This window comes from Amblyomma maculatum, chromosome 2, assembly GCF_055883805.1.
Source record: "Amblyomma maculatum isolate TAMU_Amacu chromosome 2, ASM5588380v1, whole genome shotgun sequence".
NCBI lineage: Eukaryota > Metazoa > Arthropoda > Arachnida > Ixodida > Ixodidae > Amblyomma > Amblyomma maculatum.
In genome coordinates, this window is record NC_139345.1 from 113,212,740 (window position 1) to 113,233,130 (window position 20,391).

Genomic DNA, 20,391 nt, shown 5'->3' on the forward strand with positions numbered 1-20,391 from the left:
TAGCGATATAGCAAGGTGCACAATACCATGTCTCAGCCCTATTCATAAGGGGCGACTTTGGATGTTCAAAAGCGGCAGGAGCCTATAGGATGCGGAAGCCTGCGGATTTAGTGGATCCAGGCAAAGGTAGGGAAATGGCTGCTGCGAGCACGGCCGGGTGAGTTTTCGTTTCCAATGGTTCCTTAATGTGCAGGAGTCCTGATAATTAGGGTATAGCCCTCCTCTCGAAACGACTGATATCTTCTGGGTTGTCTTGAGAACGGCATTGTATTTTCTCCCGCGAGGAGGGCAGTGTAAACTGCTTGTTGGTGAATATAAACATAGTAGGTGCAAGGAGCTGGATTCTGTTATTCTAATAGACTATAGTGATGGTAAGGCGCATGACTATGAGCTCAAGATTAGGTGCAGCATGTTCATCAGGAAAGTGTTGGGCTACAGTGACGAGTCGGAACCACGACAAGCTATGCTGGAGTCATATTGGGAATAAGCTGTGTCTGTGTAAAGATAGTTGGCCCCTTGCTGCAAGGTTAGCTTGCATGTCGTGTATGTCATTCGGCGGCAGCTGTGCGCTTTTGTGGATTAGCGGAACTGATTTTTTTTTTTTTTTTTGTAACGGCGTACCATGTACTAAATTGATAAGTTCCCATGGTGGGACAGGAGATGATAGCAGCTCTAGACGTTCGACACTGTGACCTAATGTCCGCAGGATGTGACCGCCAGCTGCCGTTAGGACGTGATGGACACACTGTGCTTGCGATTGCTACCAGATTTTGCTGCACGCATGCATGCCAGCTACAGGGCAGTACTGCGATAGGTCAGTAAACAGGAAAACAGAAGCATCACATTGCGGTTTATGTGCTCAAGCTGTAAGCGTTAAATCACTTTAAGTCGAATATACGAATATAAGCTGTTACTTGTGCGCTTGCCTGAAGCCGGCTAGAACACTAGAAAGCGATAAACATGATCATACTGAAACATTGCCCTCAAGTGAGTGAGTGAGTGAGTGAGTGAGTGAGTGAGTGAGTGAGTGAGTGAGTGAGTGAGTGAGTGAGTGAGTGAGTGAGTGAGTGAGTGAGTGAGTGAGTGAGTGAGTGAGTGAGTGAGTGAGTGAGTGAGTGAGTGAGTGAGTGAGTGAGTGAGTGAGTGAGTGAGTGAGTGAGTGAAAACTATTTTGGCAAAAGGAGTTTTTCTGGGTGCGTGGAGCCTTCAGCCCAGGGCTCCAGTGGTCTTTGCCGTCTTGCGCGCTCTGTCAATCAGCTTGAGCTGGTCATCAGGCGTCGAGCCGGGGAGCGCAGCCTCCCACTTCTCCGGTGTTGGTGTGGTTATTGGCGCTACCTGTGTTTTCTGACCGGCCTATGCAACACGGTAAAACGCAGGGTGTTCTCCGCACAGCAGGAATTTATTCTGATATGTTGTTGGAAAGATGCGCGCAGCAGCCCCAAAATTTAATGATGCCTAACCACAAAGGTTTGGTTTTGGGGTTTTTTTTTTTTTTTCATTATAGGAAAGGAAAGGCTCCGTATTTGTCACGCTTCTCGGCGGACGCTTGAACCATGTCGTAAGTTAAGTGAGGGAGGTGGGAATGGAAGAGGAAAGAGAGAAAGAGGTTCCATTGTGGATGGCTGCAGAATAATTTCGACCATCTGGAGATGAGAAATATTTGCGTGATGCCTAACCTTAAAGCCGGATTGCTGCTCAAATATTTTGTATTTAAAGAAAAAAAATTGACGTATCTGTCACAAGACCTGACCCCCTAGTGTGCTAGGGGGTCAGGGCTTTTCAAGCTGTTCATACAGCTTTTTCCTGTCCTCCTCGCAGCATCTTTTTGTTGTGGAATAAAATTTCAATTTCAATTTCAAATTTCAACTTCTCGGTGAGCACCTGAGCCGGCGTGATTCCGTTTTCTCATTGGTAGGGTCCTCTGAGCAGCGTCACCTGGCGACAATTGACGAAAATATTGTTAAAACGAATAAGACCAATTTAAAGCCGGCCATTCCCGTCGCTTCTGTAGCTCAATGCTTATTCGCTCACAGCTGGACGACCAAATGAAGAGCGCAAAAACTGGGAACGAATAAGCAGAGATAATCTCTTTCGGCGAGTCAAGGACGGAGGATTGTCTCAAATGCATCTATATATGCAGCGGGTAGTTGTAAGGTTTCTTTTCGTGTGTGCGACCAAAATGACGCATTCACGAAAACATTTATTGCAAATTATGCTATCCAGTGCACTACGAGAGTTCATTGTCTTTTCATGTGCTTCTCGGCGGTACACTGTCTCTCGATTCCTGCAAGAAGTGGTCTGGTATTCAGGTTGCATGTGCGGTACTCAGAACCTTGAAGACTATGAGAAAGACGTGCTAAGACGAGTTAAAAGTGTGACTGTTGCGCTTAGGGTCAAAAGTTTCTTTTTTAAATTACACACAGGAACCCTGTCAGTTAAGACATGTCTATAGCTAGAAGAAAAGGGTGTTTTTGTACCTTTGGGGCTCAGACTATCTGAGAGCACGTGTTCCTGGATTCCTGGGACGCGGTATTCGACTGGGATGTTTAAAAAAGACTTGCCATTGACACCGTGTGGAATCCGTTACATGACCACTGTAAATGATGTCGTCCAATATGGCCAAATCATGCTATTGGGCTTCTACAGCATTTGGAAAAGTATGATGGCTGTAAGAGACACTGTGACTTGGAGGGACAATCGGTATGAGATTTTTTTTTTTTTTTTTTTTTATCGAACAAGCGTATAAATTAAAAAAAGTATTGAAGCAGCAAGACGCTGCGGATGCCGTTTTGAGTCTGATTGTCCAACTTGTTTTAATGAGAGTCCATTAGACACAATTGCCTGCCAGAAGGCATGACAACTGCAGTTTTTACTGGGTATTTATGCAATTCATGCAATAAAAGAAAACATTCCATATGGCATTATGTTCTTACCTGTTAAACAGATATGACATTCCTTTTGATGCTATTATGCTTCTGCGCCTTCACAGTTTGTAGAAAACGAGGATGCAGTACAACAACGCAGATATCGAACTTCGATCTGTACGTGAGCACTTCATTGAAAGTGTCATACGGTTCAGAGAAGCGCATCGGGGACTTCCTGACCAATCAGCGTGGATTGGAGCGCTTTATGAACTGCTGCTGTTGAAAAAAAATGTAAACCTGTCACGTCCGTAAATATGTTGCTGACGTGTTTTACCATTACATTTTGTACCTGTCCCATGCCAAAGTCGATAATAAAGAAAACAAAAAGACTTCTGTGGCGTAATGGATTAACACTACTTATCTCAGCACTGAAGCATCTGTTCGAATCCTCTGATCGAGCTAGTGCAATTTTTCTATTTTTTTTTTACGTTAACAACATTCAAATAATTCTAATGCCTTTCCTCAGGTGTGTTCCCCTTTAGGTCGCATTATGTGATGTTTTCGATTCTTAACCGCCCCAAAACCAGCCGTGAACAGAGCAAGGAGGTGACAATATGACAGCTGTTAGACTATGCGATTACCTTCGCCGTAATTACTTCTTGCCTTCAGTGAGTGTACGTTACCTTTAGGTTGCGTTCAGAGACACCTCTCAGCAACAATCTTTGTTTAACTCACTGAGAGACAACCAGTGAGGAGAAAGAAGTTGTGGGGCCTACCCTTGATAGGAATTACGCCTGAGCCGCACCGTAAGGGAAGGAAAGAAGGTGGCAGTGAAAGAAGAAAGAGAGAAAGAAATGTCATAGTGGAGGGCTGCGGACTAATTTTGACCACCTTGGTATTTTTAACATGTACAGACATTACAGTGCCTTGAATATACAATATATTCAAGGCATTATATTGACATCGCAAAGTACAGGGATGTTTTTGCGTTCCGCCTCCTTCGAAACGCGGCCGCCGCGGTCGGGCTCGATCCTGGATACTCCGATTCAGTAGCCGGGCGTCTTAACCACTGAGCCACCGCAGCGGGTCTTCTCATTTGGACAATCTGCAATATTTTTGTTTAGTTCGTTAATCGTGCACATATCGAATGGGAGCAGTTTTTGTTGCACGTTACATGCCATCCCGGAAGCTAAAAATTAACACAATTTCAGTTAAACCCTGAGTCGCTAGCATTATATGACACATATGTGTAACAGTGTCGCAAAGAGTTTTCACGAAAGTGGCAGCCTTTGTGGTTTCATGATAAAGATTGGAATACGCTAACACTAACGTTTAAAGAACAGAACGTAATTATACCGGGAAAAAGTCAAAATAAATGATAGCACAAAAACTGGGCCCAATGCCGTTGTTTTTGGGCGAAGCAACGTGAAGCGAATGCTCCTTCTTCTTACTTCTTCTTACTTACCTGAGATAACTCAAGCGAAACTGCTTCCTTGGGCTGATGTGAACAGTGTAATTAGCAGCGTCGCTGCCATAACACGCTCTCGAGAGCTGCACTTAGGCGATTCGCCTGCTATTATTATTATTTTTTTTGTTATGAAATAATTCCGCCTATGCGATATCGGACGTTGAACTTTCAACATTATTTTTAATTTGTCCTGAGCAGACCTGAACTTAAATTGGAATTGACGCGAACTCTCATGGCAGCAACCTCACCTATCTCGGAACTTCGCTAACTCATCTCCAACTCCTCGCCGACTGCGTACGTCGCAGAACTGATGCTTTATCTGATAAAATATAAGTAAAACAAATCAGTTGAGCAAGTAAGTTATATTAAGGGTAGGACTGAAACAACACTTATATATATATATATATATATATATATATATATATATATATATATATATATATATATATATATAAAGACGAAATACAATATCTCAAGAGTATGCGCAGCATGTTTTCTTCTGTGAAGGGTGCTCTGAAGCCAAAATAGATGTACTACATGTTTGCCTCGCACAAGATAGGCGCTTTTGTGGCGCATGTACGTACTATGCCACTCGCTCCTTTTTTTTTCCTTCTCATTCTTCCGCATCTAGGCCTATATTTTCTGACGGAACAGGCGAAGCTATTGCAGAAGGGCACAGAAGGTAGTGCCTCTAAACAAAGTCCGTCTGAATGGGTTAAACAGAACAGCTAGCTTAATATATGGTAGCTTCCACTGTGACAGTTTCCCCTTGGCAGTGGTGATAGGTTACATAGGTGTAATAAATCAATCACCCTGACGCCATTCTTCAAATTGGCCACGGCGTTAAGAAGACACTTGTATCGCTGCATAAGAAATATGTTAGCTTCGTGTTATGCTCGCCAAGTCCTGCGCTGGTCCCCCGGCGGCCAGAAAGTGAGTCTCAAGAACCACTTTCGCGGCAGGTGTACAGGAAGAGAAGGTGACTGTGGACCAGGCACTGGGCGACTGGTTTATCAAGGCGGCGACTCTAGCAGTGGCGGCGGCCGGTGTGCGCGGAACGACGTGGTCGCGCTTTCCCGCCGCCACCGGACCACCTCCTCCGCTATCAAGAAAGAAGTCCGTCTTTCCCCACCTCCTCTCTGCGCGCCAAGGTGACGTCACCAGAACTCCTCGCTGCGACCCCGATCTTCGAGTCGCCCAGTCGGTCATGAGCGCCCGTGGAGCAACCAGTTTGCCGAAGCGTCCCTGAGCTACCCCCTTGTTGCGCGCGCTCCGCCGAAGACCACTCTTTGGATTACCTTCCGGAGCGCTTCTGCAGTGTCCAGCACGCGGCAACCAGGTGAGGGCCCCCTTCTGCATAGTGGCGCGTGCAGATGAAAATTTCTTCGTGGAGTCACGGTTACCTGACAGTTGTCTCCGATGCACCTCGCGTACGTCACCGTCGTTTGTGCTTTGGCAGCCTGCTTAACGGCGGAGCAAGAGGATGACAACCGCCCCATACGTTGAGAACGGAAAGCAACATGAGAGAGCTCCAGTGTGTGTGCATCGATTCGGAACGATCTTGAAATTAAGCCCGGTTGCTGTCACCGGAGTAAAGTCGAAGTGATCGTCCTCCGAGGCCAGATGCTCGGTCTTCAGGCACTGGCTTCAGCGCTTGTTTTCGCTGCCAATAAATGGACGGCATGCACACGTTCGTTGTAGATCTAAATGCAACGCGTAAATTGTAAAGCGGGCGTCTCGCCGCAGAGGTGACGTAACCGTATGAATACAAGAAATTCCATCTGGTGAAACCGGCCGCGGTGTGTCGACGGACAAGAGGGCAGTGCGTGTAGTTGAAAACAAGATTGGAGTTGCGAGAGTGTACTTGTAGCGCGCACTGCGTTTCGGTACGAACGTGCACGGTTAGTAAAAAAGTATCCAAGTGAAACCACATTCTGATGCACTCTAAATAACATTCTGATATTTGACGTCAGTAGCACTGCTCTTCTTTAGAACTGGTTGTAACCGAGCTGTTGCTGTATTAAAATGCGACCGTTGTGCTGAAAATTTCTTCCTGACTTAACATACCGGCATATGGTACACCACTCTCACTCCTCTTGCTCAATCGAGAAAGTATAACCCTGCGTGAATATTGCGCATGATGTATTCGTTTTAGACATCCGTTTACGTTCACAAATGAGGATCCGCGCCATTCGTTCATGTACACGCGGAGGGTCTCAATAGTGACAAAGTTCAACTATTTAATCGATCAAATCGACAAAACTATGCTAGCTGTCAGGGCTCTGTAAGCACGATTTCAAAGCCAACGTGACATTCCGGCACTTCACTTACGTCCGGAGGATATCCTCGCAATGTTGTTTCACTTTCGCATACGCTCACCTGACACACACCGTTTCAATTAAAAAGTAAACGCAAGGATTTCGTAGAATTACGCACTCTCTACAGCGACATCAGACGTTCCTTTTGTTGTATTCATCCACGAAACTAGAAAATGGAATTCGGCACATTAAGCTGGGCTTACTAAGCAGTGATCTCAATTATCAGGCTAAGAAGAGTTCCTAGAATGGCTCGATATGCCAACAGCTGAAAAACTCCGTTAGTCAGCCATATAACACGGTTGACAGCACCGTATGCCCTGTAACGTTTCAATGCTTCAGTTGTAACAATCCACTCGCGAAAATTGCTCGATGTTGATATTCTCGGTAACCACCATTCCTGCCTGAAAGTCAGTGTGCGTGCGATTCCCACCGGCCACGTGTCATTATGCGCTGCGGTTCCACGTGCAAGTCAGAGTAATATTGCAATAAAACCGTCTGGTCGCGATAGTGCTGGCTACAGTAACGGCTACTGGAAAACACAGACATTTTCCGCATTGGCGCTCGCTTTAGCAACACAACCACTCACGCGTTTGGAAAGCCGGCAGAAGTTTTGCAAGTTCAAAGCAGCGTCTCCGGAAAGCGGGATGAACAAATGTCATTCGTGCATTCGAGGTTTTGCGGCGGGCGTGTCGCATTGTTTCCCACATGGTTCCACGCTTCTTCCTGCTGTAACGTGGAAAAGAGGTTCGCGAAGATTAGAGTGGAGATTACAACGCGTCGGAACTCGGGAATTAAAAAGAGCAAACAAGTAGTAGCAGGCGAGAGTTGATCGCGTTAGTGCGAAGACACTTTGGCTTGTGCACCTCGCATGGTTGCCATAGCAACTGTGACGCTTCTCTGATTGTGCAGTACCAGTGTCATACCAGTTCGTTTGCCATTCGCATTACTCTGCTAGTCAAGTTGGTGGCTATAGTGTGCATTAGGATTCGAACCGACTACATACGTATGCAGTAAAAACGTTTGGCCCTTTGCCAAACTGTGCTAAACCACAAAGCAAAACAATGCTTCCGCACGTCTTACTCATTTCAAGCAGAGGTATATTATATATATAGACTGAAAGTAAGGAAGGACACGAAGTCTACGCACCATGCATTTAATCAACTTCAAGAAATTTCCACGCTCTTGTAAGCCTAAGCAGTGTTCTGGTTCAATATAGAGATGGACGTTCTTGTAAGCCTAAACACTGTTCTGGTTCAATATAGAGAAGGGTGGCATTGTTCAAAACGTTTGTTTTGAGGCTACAGAAATGGGCCCCTTTCTCTAGGATCTCTGTATTCACTCATGGAGTATTCCCGCACCACAGTGCTGAAAGCCAAAGGGTAGACAGGTGCTGAAAGGCAAATGTAGACAGGTGAACTGCCCTGTAAAATTTCTTTGCTTTTCGCACTCATGACTAAGAACTATAGGTTTCACCACTGCGTCGTTAAACTGTTGCATAATTAGACCCGAGAGTGCCGCGCCTTATCGCGTTTTACTCCGGCGTCTGTCACCGTCCAGTTTTCTTTTCTTTCCCGTCCCACGTTTTTGTCTTTACTCCCACTTTCTTCACTGCCCTGACATGCTCCAGATGAAAGGGGCCAGTTTCGCCGGAGGAGACAAAGGCTCGAAAATTAGGACAACCCGCGAAAGAAACCATTGTCAGTGGGAAGAGAGAGAGAGTTTATATGCATGACAAATAAAACACTCTCCCCCTTCCAGTTTGAGCGCGGTCCCCTTGTCTTCTCAGGCTGTGTTGCATTAAGTGCGACAAAGAGAGAGGGGAAGGGGGGACAGCTTCTTCGAAGACTGAGACCGTAAAAAAGGCATGCACGTGTCGGAGCGGAACCCTATATATGCAAGAACGCGGCCTGCACGCGACCGCATTCTGCGTCACGAAGGACGAGGCTTGGCCCGCGCGACGGCAGCGCCGTGACAAAAAAAGACAACCGAGTCGCGCCTTTTGCTGCGGTGCATACAAGCAGCGGCTGCGTGTCACATTCTCTTCGTCGTTCGAAGGACAGAGGATATCTTTAGGCTTCGAGAGCGCAGGCATATATGAGAAAGCAGGGTGATCTCACAACACTTATTCTCGATTCAGTGAGCTTATTATACTCGCCCTGAAATCCGTGAACGGTGGGGAGAGAGAGGGCAGTGGTTGAGGAAATGTTTCGTGCGAGCTGCAGCTGCCGCCAAGAGGAAACAAAAGTTAACGGTGTCGCCGCGGCAGCTTCAGGGCATATATTGGGTTAACGGATCAACCAGTTCACCTTGGAGGCCATCGTGCCGAGCGACTGTGGCCAAGACGGGATACGTGCGGCTGTCCGGCTCACTTGTAAGAATGCAGAAAGAAACCAGAACAGGAGATGAAGAAGGCTTTCGCGTCGGCTATTTTCTCCCCGACGCCTGCTCTGAGGTGGCATTCCTCGGTGGATGCGTAATCCGGCTGCTGTCGTCGAGCTGCGCAGCAGAGATTGAGGAGGGAAGGCGCTCAACCAGAGCGAACAAGGCCCTTGATGGCGCGGCAGAAGAGATGATGACCCCGGTGTGTGGTGGCGCATTCGGCGGTTGTGCGGTCTTCGCACCCCCGCCCTCCTCACCCCCCTTCCGTTTACCGCTCTGGAGCTGGGAGCGCAGAGAACAGCGACCGTGTCATGCTTGTCATCTCTTTTCTTTTCTCACTCTTGCTGTTCCAGTCGTCAAGCTGGTTGTAACCGCTGTTACAGTCATGGCTTCGCACTTTATGCAAGCGCGACAACCCCCCCCCCCCCCCCCCCCCCCCCCCCGCTCCTTCCCTCTTCTTGTATAGTCAGGGGGCCCCTTACCGAAAACATGAACGTCCGAGTTAAGAAAGGGCACAGACCAAAGAACAGGGCGTAGTAATAGGTAGTTGTGTAAGACATGCTCATGAGCAACGCTGGGCTAATAGTGGTGTTAGCACTTCACAAAGGCGACTTTTCCCGTCATGGTGTAGGAGCTCAGTCCTTGTTTTGTACAATCTTTCGTCGCGGGCGGCAGGTTGGAAATGGTAAATATGAAACATTTTGTCTATACGACTCAAGATGCAGTATACGTATATAGACAGAAAGGTAGAAAAGATTCCCTTTTTCGAAAAAGTCTGCCATATTTCGTATGCGATGCGGGGTTCTGTGCTGCCAGTAGAGGTGCCTTAGTCTCCTGGGAAACTAAATGTCGTATCTGCAATCCGTGCTTGAGAGAAGAATTACAATTGCCTTTTTCCTACGCCGGTTGCGTACGCTCGCATTCCGTCCCCTAGCGGGCACTAGTGGCCCTATAGTCCATACCAGGCGACAATTTATCTCGAGCTGTTGTTATCGGTACGACTTCCTTTATCTCAGTTTTCTCGCGGAATTGAGCTGTTGCGCGGCACTCGCCAGCAGCAGGCTGCTATAACCCCTGCGTAAAAAGACAACTGCCCTTCAAAAGGGGCCTGCATACTGTAATACGAGAGCCGTGAGAGGGAAGTGAGTCTGTAGGCTTACAAGCAAAAATTATGATTACGCAATTCTTCCCAGCCAAAGAGCTTTGTGTAACATCTCGCTTCGAGGTAGAACGAGATAAATAAGATGTCTGCACAGTATGAAAAAGCACAGAACAAGGGTGGGGGGGAGGCTCAGCTTGCGAACTGAAGCTCCTCCTCTACCCTTGTTCAGTGCTCTTTCATATCCCGCTCCGAGAATCAGCGATCTAAAACCTTGACACATATGACCTCCATTCCAGCAATCGGACAAAACCTGGTTGTTTTCGAATGGCTGGAAAAATATCCATGCATTTAAAGCGCAGTTTCAAAGAAGGGATTAAGATCTACTTTGTAAAAACGGGGGCACCTGCATGAAAATCAAATTAGAGCGCGTGCACTTAAATATCAGAAGCTCGTACCTCTATCGGGAATGACCCGAAGAAAGTCTTTCGCGAGTCGTAAGTGCATGCTGAGATGAGATGAATATCTCTTCTGCAGTCGCCATGAACCCGCCTGTGTGTGTTTTGTGCGACAGTGACAAAAGTCAAGGAAACCTGCTCGTTGCTCATATACAAGTGCCCTTTAGAAATATATATATAATGCATTCAGTATTGAATGCCAACTACAGCGTACGTGCATGCAAGCTCTTTTCATATCTCATTTATGAAATAAAGTGGATTTGGATTTGGATTGGATATCTGTGAGTACGCGGGTGATTTGAGCTTCTCCATCATCTAATCGCATCCGATCAAGCGCCCTAACCACTGAGCCACAGCGGCGCGACTTGCTGCAATGTGCGCAAGGGTTAGTCAGGGGCTAACTGCGTTGCCATAAACAGTCGTTGACCTTATACCACTTCACTTCAAACCATTGAGCAGCACATACAAGCGGATCATCAGCAGCAATTAATCCTTACTTGTACTCACCATCAGTTGCGAGGAATTAAAGCATTGTAGTCATTGTAGTTAGTGATGCTTAAACGTGCCTTGGTTACATGGGTATCACAAACAAGAATTCAAAAGAAGACTAATATAGGCAGTCCGAAATAGCTGTCATTCACACACACACACACACACACACACACACACACACACACACACACACACACACACACACACACACACACACACACACACACACACACACACACACACACACACACACACACACACACACACACACACACACACACACACACACACACACACACACACACACACACACACACACACACACACACACACACACACACACACACACACACACACACACACACACACACACACACACACACACACACACACACGCACGCACACACACACACACACACACACACACACACATATATATATATATATATATATATATATATATATATATATATATATATATATATATATATATATATATATATATATATATATATATATATATATATACACACATACAAGGGTCCAAGCTAAATGTAACCAAGGTTTCATAGAAAGACGAATGTCCAACCGCGGGGGCTACAGCGCTTTCAATGAACGTTAACTCGTCTACCGCACCTCATTCTGACTCTCGTAACTTCGCGACTATATAAGTCTATTATAAGACGCATTTGGTTAGCGGCCTCGACATAGCATTCGTTTCCTCACAAAGCCACGCATCGTGATGTCTGTACGATTTATGGTTTCACAATTGTCTCTCCGTCTTCTCCCGTGCTTGCACACTTGTCCCTTTCGCCGCCCACGCACAAAGATCATTCTCCATCTTTAGTTATATACTTTCTTTCGCATCCTCCGGACTTGATTCTGTTTTATTTCCCCATCCGCACGCCTTCTGGCGCACTCCCAGCCCGCGCCACGAAGCGGACATCTCAGCTTCTTGAGCGCGCGGCAAATGACATGGGCGACAATGGAAGAAAAGGCCGTTTCCTCGCGGGCGTAACACTCGTATTGCGTTGCGTTGGCGGCTGCTTGCATCTCGGCGCACGCGGGCTGTGTTGGTTGCCGCGCAAGGCTCGCTTTCCGCTCGCGCGCCGCGCGTACATAGTGAATCTCCGCGCACTAGAACTGTGCAGTAGGTTTGAGAGTTGCACAAACCTGGCAACTATACATGGGCCGGGAAATAACACTATTGCTTCCGCATATAGAGAACAGCGGCCTCTTGATCGGTCATCCTACGCAATGAGATGCCACACGATCGTTTATTTGCAATGCATAATCTGACCGAAGTTTTCTTACATGCGTGATGATCTTACATAAGTATCATTCGAATTGTTTTGTTCTTCCCAACGTCGTCTTCTCCGTTTACAGTCGTAGAACCCAACAGTAAACACCAAATAAGCTGGCAACAAGTGATGAGGCACGAAAAGTTTCGTGAATTCAAGGCCAGGATAACAGAATGTCTACTTTATTCCGTCATGTTCTTTTGCTTTTGCTTTTTCCGGCCATTCGTAATCGACTAGAACCGCTGCGTTGTCTCATTAGTTATAGTGTTCGGCCGCACAGGACTAAGTTGCTGGTTTTTATCCCATCTGCAGCGCCCACATTTTGATAGCGAGATGTCAAAGCGCGTGTGATGTGCACTCTCGTTGCAGTATCGATCCCCGCGTGGAACCCCTCCGCTACGGCATATTTTTCTATCACTCCCTCTCTCGTCTCTTCCCCCGTGGCGCGGTTGGAATGTACAAGCGGACGCCTTTCCTTTCCTCAGTGCGAATAATTATTATTACCGTAGTTATTATCGCTTGCCCTTTAAGTTATTGGGGAGTTTTAGCATAGCGGATGTAGAATACTATACGCACACGCGTAATTGACGTGTGGCTGCAGCGCACGCGCAGTTGTAGTATGTGGAGCTAGGCGAGGCGCGTTCACTCTAGCGTACCTGCCACTATGCATGCTTATTAGGCATACTTTAATTTGGTATGTTCAGTCTTGGTCAAAAGTCCTGAAGCCAAAAGCTTTTAGTCCCAGCTGCAAAATGGAGCCGTTACTGCAACTTTAATCCAAAGGCCTCTGAAATTCTAGCATATGACTTCTTACTACACCAAGAAACTATAGTCAAAACATTTCACGGTCCTTTAGTCTTTAACGGTGCCATGAAAGCTTCATTTTGCGGCTGATACAAAAACCCTTTCGCTTCAAGAATTTTGACCAAGACTACGTTAGGACGTTCCCGTACTCTATTAACCCAAACTGCAGTGGCAGCGGCGCTTAAGCCAACTGCAGTGTCTCAATGTAGGCACTGCGACCGAATCGCAGCCATACACAATATATATGAGAATGCAGAACACAAGGTAGACCCAATCCTCAGCCCCTCCAGAGAGCTATTGGAGGTCATCTGTGCTGCGAAGACATAGGAAAACAACGATGACTGATGAACAGGGCTGAAGGCCAATGAACCACCGCCAGACTAGAAAATCCACCCACCATGGCCCTAAAATAGCCTTTTAGAACCTAATAAAGTGTTTCATCCTTCCATCGGCAAACTGCAAAATGCGGCTAAGAAGAACTGTGATGAGTCCTGAATATGATCGCAGTTTTATACCCATTCGGCTATTCGTAGCTGTGAACACTTCCACGTGGCTTCTATACACTCAGTGCACGGTTTTAGCGAAAGCCCGGTCAGAAGGTGGCTCCAGCGACTGCTCCACGCTGTGCACTGCGCCAGGAGAGCGCTCGCGGAGACGCTTTGTGCCGTGGGATGTAGTCCGCCCGCGCTTGTAGCTCGGCGGCCTCATCGGAGCATCCATACCCCTTCGCGTAGGCCATTATACTCGTGCACCTCCGCGCGTGTATGTGCCAGCTACGCAAGCGCTTCTTCCGTGCGCCTCTCAGCGTGCTCCTTCAAGGCTCCTCGCAGCCGCGTCGTTTTATTTCGCCCCCTTACTGCACCCTCCACTGGTCGCCTGCCGTCCTTGACACCTGTGGTGGGCGGTTCGCCTTTGTTACCGAAGGTACTAAGGTATTTAGGCGTTTCTTAGCCACGACTGCCGTTTTAATAATGTACAGCTTGCAATGAGTTCGATCATGCTCCGAACATGGTTTTCGTCCATATTCGCTGTGCGGAGCAACTAGAAAAACGCGTGGTTTTATACAGTTACTTTTGTCGAGGAAGATTTCATTGTAAAGAAAAACGTCTAGTGTATTTCTTATTTCAAGACCTATTCTTCAAACCGCAGGTATGAGAGTGGGAGGAAGAGGGAGGAGAAGAGAAGGCAAGACAAGAAGAAAGAAGAAAATGATTGTTATATTTCTGAAATCACGGATAATATTCTCTTCATCATAAATTTGTATTGCGCCAAATAGCATGGAAAACGAACCCAGCACCGAGGAAATGCGTGCCTGCTTTTTTCATTTAATTGACATGTCCATCTTTATTTCTTGAACGAATCACACGTGTACTTGCGCAGTGAAAATCTTGTATTTGTATAACTTACTTACACATATATGTTACCTATTAAAGGGAAGTGAAGTGAAGTAATGGAGTCTAAGAAAGCTATATTTTATCCTTCACTTTCAACGAACAGTCAGAAAAGCCGAGCAAAAGAGAACGAAAGAGGCTAATGTGAACGTATGTGCTGATATACAAGACATCGATGATGTACGCAGTTTCTGCTGTTGCTCTTATTTTTGCTTTGAACATGAATGCCTGATTCTTGTCACTTTGTTAACGCTAACCGCACTAATCATGTCACGCAGATCGTACAGGTCACCGTTGTTCTCGATGACGAAGTACTGTGATGATGGTTGGGCTCTCAGTTTTCCCTGTAGCTTGCAGCAGCATGGCCTGATCTCTCCTTGGCTCCTGTGTCGTTGGAAGCGTTACAAGGCAAAGTTCCTGCCTTCACCCTTGTGTTCTTTTACGCATATGGTCAATAAGCTTTATTTCGAAAGCGTTACTTCGCGAGTGCAGCTGACCGGCTAACCGATTCGGTGCGTCGGCGATTTGGCAGATGCGGACAGTATACGCACTTCGCTACTGAGATGAAAAGGCGTGATCGGAATACAGCCTTCCAGGGCCCTACCATTTCGAGTTAGACCAGGAGCTCCGTAGGCCACTCAGACATGGTCGCACGACATGGTTATAGCATGACGTCATGCCGATGTCTCTCCTGGTCGGCAATACTGTCAGCATACAGGGTAGTCCACTACTATAGGATATGAATATAGGTCCTGTAGGTCCTGAACATGCATGAAAGTGGTCGTTACCTTCGAAGCATTGCTGCGTCCGACGAAAGTGACACAGGAGACCTGAAGGTGATCTTTAGCATGAGCTGTCATTTTCCTTCGAAGCGCATGTCGGTTCGGACATAGTGACGCTCTGAAGAGAGCGGCCATGCACTTGCCTGTTCACCCTAAGCGTGGACGACCCTGTACATTATGACTGTTCTCACGAGCGTGTCTATGGCAGGTGATGGTGAGAACGCAGCGATGACGTCGTCTGCATTTACCGTTGACCAAAATAAACTACGCCGAACTAGTGCTTTAACATATTACACTAGATTTAGCCACATTAAACCTCTGCATTGTGTGTGTGTGTGTGTGTGTGTGTGTGTGTGTGTGTGTGTGTGTGTGTGTGTGTGTGTGTGTGTGTGTGTGTGTGTGTGTGTGTGTGTGTGTGTGTGTGTGTGTGTGTGTGTGTGTGTGTGTGTGTGTGTGTTTGTGTTTGCGTGTGTGTATATGAGAGAGGGAGGGAGGGAGAGAGAGAGAGCCTGAGAGAGAGTTGAGCATGACTTGGTATTAAACGAGCGAGGCAAAAACATTACCAGAATCTTGTTGGAGCCAGGAAACCGCAAACAGAATAACAATAACGACGGTAATTGATACATGCATGCTCTATACAGCCTATACAGCAGCGGCTGGCGTTGACACGAGTTGGCACACTTTCAGAGTTCATCTCGCTCTTATGGTAAGAATCAGAAAGCAAAATCACACAAACACAAAATCGCAAGGAATCACAGTGCCACCGAAACGGGAAACAATGAGCCTCTGCACTGGCAGCCAGCAATCGAAGGTATATAAGGAGACACCGGAAACCCTTTGTCTAGCGGCGGTATATACTGTTTCCGAATTGTGGTCGCGGTGGTGGGGGCCGTTCAATGGGCTGATAGCGTTGCCGGAAGTGCCGAACGGAACTTAAACGCACGAAGCGCCAAGGGACCGAGGCTCTCTCCTTTTTTCGTTATCCGAAACGTCGTTACTCTGGGGCACTTCGAAACGCCTCGCGAGCGCGGTCACGGCGCTTTGACGGAGGCTCGGCGCTGGCTTCGGCGGTCCTCCCCTCACGGCCGAATGGGGTCGCCTCAATTCGTCATTGTGTTGCACGCCGGCGACGGTGCATACTCGACGCTTTCACACCCACGAAGTCAGCCTCGTGTTTCTAGCTCGACACGGGGTTGAACGTGGTAAACTAGTTAGCCCACTCTTGCGCTCGACGCTGGAAGTTTTACACGCGTTTAATCTACTTCCTCTTGCGGGTTATGCGTCTCTCTCGTGAGTCGTATTTATTTTCGTGTGTGGCACGTAACCGCGAATCTCAGCGTGCCAAAGAAGCCCAGACACTTCCTGCCTTGTGGATACACGAACCGCTGGACTTGAACAATGCCCGGTTTCCCCCAAAACGCATTCTCTCGTGGTGCGTTGTTAAATCCCAGCACAGCAGTCACAAAAAGCGAAGGTTCAGCCGTTGTAAAATATGCTTCGAGGACTTGGTTGGTGCTTGTGTATGTTCTAACCTACGCGTGCTTGCTTTGTGCAAGTAGACCTTTTGTAGCAAAAGAAAACTGCTCATTAGTATCCACCCGAATGCAGCCATACGGCAACAAATGAAAGCTAAACGTTTTTCACAGAAACAACGCCGTTGAAGGACAATTTTTCTTGGTCCGGGATTTGAAACCGGGACCGTCAGTTGTCCGGGGCAAGCACACTCCGAGCTAAGACGGCTGGCAGATGAGATGGTAGTGCGATAGACAGCCGATAACCCAAAAAGTACAATATTTGGGTGATCCCCTCCCATAGGGGATCAACGGAAATATTGATCCAACAGGACAGTTGGTACTCCCGACATCAGTATCTAACTAAGAGGACTGATGACGGGCGCAGACGGCTTACGGGAGCGGAGATAACTCCACAGCATCTAGGAGAGATTAATGTTTTTACTTGATATCTTGGAAAGGATGAGATCGTGTCAATATAGAAAAGCAGCACGGCAGATGCAAGGAATAGGCGCATAGAAGTACATGTATATGGATCATCTCATGGAAAGTTGCTATTCGAATAATAATAATAATAATAATAATAATAATAATAATAATAATAATAATAATAATAATAATAATAATAATAATAATAATAATAATAATAATAATAATAATAATTATTATTATTATTATTATTATTATTATTATTATTATTATTATTATTATTATTATTATTATTATTATTATTATTATTATTATTATTATTATTATTGGTTCACAGGAAAGGAAAGGCGCTGTATCTCACACTTGTTTCTGTGGACACCTGAACCGTAAGGGAAGCGCTGTAAGGGAAGAGAGGAAAGTGAGAGTGAAAGTGGAAAGAGGAGCCTTAGTGGAGGGCTGCAGAGTAATTTCTACCACCTGGGGATCTTTAACGCGCGCTGACATCGCACAGCGCCTCCATCGAAACTCGGCCGCCGCGGTCGGAATCGAACCCGGGTACTCCGGCATAGTAAATTTCGCAACTGCATTTTCTAAGTACTACTATGCAAGCATGTAGCTACAAAGACACCACGTGCGCGGATTCCCAGCACGAAGGCCATCAAGCAGACGCACTTCATTACCCTGCCCAACGCGACAGCGTTTAAGTGACCGTCTAGAAGGAAAAGGAGTATCGTCTGATCTGTCTTTTGCCGGAAATAAGTTTCAGCGTGCAGTTCCCAGTAATCTTTGGGCTGCTATCCGGGAAACTACGTTACCTTTCAGTTTATTCAGTAATCCCTGAGCTCAGGAAGCGTATACCTTCAGCGGGTATTATGGTTATTTATCGCTTTTCTTTCGTTGGCTTCAACACTGTTTCTCGCGCTGGGTAAGGCAGTTTTCGCGCCACCTTTGACTCAACGCGACGTAATTCTTGTATTTTTTTACTTTAAGCCTTCGTGTCTTTCCTCTTTCTTTTTCTTTATTCTGCCTTTATCTCATCTATCGTGGCAGTTTGGAATTGAGAATGGCAGCATAATCCTGTGCTCTTTGAACCAGCAGTGCACTGCTCATTGCGGGCCGGGCCTGTCTGGTGCCTTTGTATAGGCACAAGAACATTCAACACATTGGTCTGGCCACCATATAGTAGTATGCAGGTCAGTGTGAAGCAGTTGTGTTTCTTTTAACAGCAAAATCATAATTAAAGCGTACCAGCACCAAAATATGAAACGCGATCAACGGAACTGAAATGCTAACCCCAATTAACGCGAATATTATCTTGTGGAGAGGAGATACAGGGAAGTTTGATTAACATGGAAAGGTTGCACCTCCTGAGTGAAATTAACTTGTGCCAATATTGAGTGTCCCCCTATTAAGATCTTCCCACTTGCCTCCTTGTGTCTCAGCTTTCTTGTTTTCATTTCATTCATTGTTGATTCCGCGCCGAGAGCCAAGGAGCTGCGATGGGCGCGGAAGAGCACAAAATTTGCGATCAGCCTAAAGGGCGGACGGTAAAAATAAGCTCGAAGTTTGCGATCGACCAAACTAACGAACAATAGAAAAGAAGCGCTGAGCTATGACATTTTTCATTTTTGCTGAAGTGTCCTCTGAAGTGTTCCGATGACATTTTATGCGTCCAGAACTCTGTACGTGCTCTAATCAAGCACTTTCATTACGTACTGAAGGAGCAGTAACACAAATTTTAGAAATCTTTTTTTTTTTTTTTTTTTTTTTTTTTCTGTCTCTGTGAGGCGTTCTGACAACACTTGTGGGCTTTGCCGGTAGTCTGGATCTGTAAGAGATTCAACGACACTTTTTGTCAGGAACTCCCTCCGTGTCTCAGCAGCCGAGGATTCTTTCACACTTGCCCGGCCTATAGACTCGCACTGTCTAGACTAAAACGATAAGACTGTAGGCGATCTCAATTCGGTTGCTTATTTCAGCTGCGTGTGTTTGGATTAGTTGATGAGGTTTAACGTCCGAAAGCAACTCCGGCTGTGGGAGACACCGTAATGGAGGAGCTCAAATATTTCGACTACCTGGCGCACAGCTCACGGTCGTCTCCGTTTTGCCTTCATCAAAAAGCGGCCGTTGCAGACGGGATTCGATCCCGCATCCTTGGGCACAGAAGTCGAGCGCCGTTGCCACTGCGCCACCATAGCGGGAAGCTACGTATGTGTGTTGTTTGTATATCGAGCCTTGTGCGGCCTCTCTGTTTTTCGACTTCCCCCCAGCATAGCATTAACACTGGAAACATTAGAAGACGAGGTGAGAGGAAAAGGAACACCTTTACCAACCGCTGTGTGGTGCTCGCGACAAAGCCGTTGGCAGGCATGCTCGCCCTCCCCACCCCTTCTTTTTTTTTTTTTTCAAGAAAAAAAAAAAGAAGGAATGCTGGTTTAAGCAGGCATGGGAGACATATTAGACACGGTCCGCTGTCCTGTTGCCGGCTCACTCAGTCAGCCTCCCCCACCCACCTGTGGTCTTCAGTGAGACGACTGACCTTGACGACGGGGCTGGCTTCAGGGCTCTCAAGAATCGACATGCAGGTGCTGGCGTGTGTACACGTTCGCTTCAGCTTGTGCTGCAGGGACCTTCTCCATATCGCCGCATACGTGGGCGGTCATTAAACCGTGGCACAAATAGAAATAGAAGGGCACATCACGTATGCCGATAAGGAGTTCAAAAAAAAAAAAAAAACGAGCAAAGAAAGACGCGGGTGCCTTTCCCCCCTGGAATGTTCCCACGTCACTCTGTTTGACTAAGAAGCATGGTAGCGCACCCAGAATAGGTATAAAGCGGCATTGACATAGTGCTGTGCACTCGAGGACACAACGCGCGCGCCGATGTGAGTCCAACTGCTGAGATGAAATCCGACGACAGCGTACAAAGGCAATTTGAAATGTCCGTAATTCATGTCATAATTGTCGCCGGCCTTCGCATGTCGCGCACGAACCGCGCAGGAAGCCGTGTGTACTGAATCGATAGCTTACCGAATGAAGCCACGTGTAAAGCTCGCCAAGAATTTCTGCTGAAGCAAAGCCCAACACACACACACA

General features: G+C 46.8%; 1 protein-coding gene across 1 annotated transcript in view; it reads left to right on the forward strand.

The window, feature by feature from the left end:
- Positions 1-5,532: 5,532 nt before the first annotated feature.
- The window catches only part of kkv (hyaluronan synthase-like protein kkv), a 91,203-nt gene continuing 76,344 nt past the window's right edge, over positions 5,533-20,391 (forward strand). The window contains exon 1 of the mRNA XM_084595109.1: positions 5,533-5,671. The gene's annotated coding sequence lies outside the window, so the exon portion shown is untranslated. The remainder of the gene's footprint in view (positions 5,672-20,391) is intronic.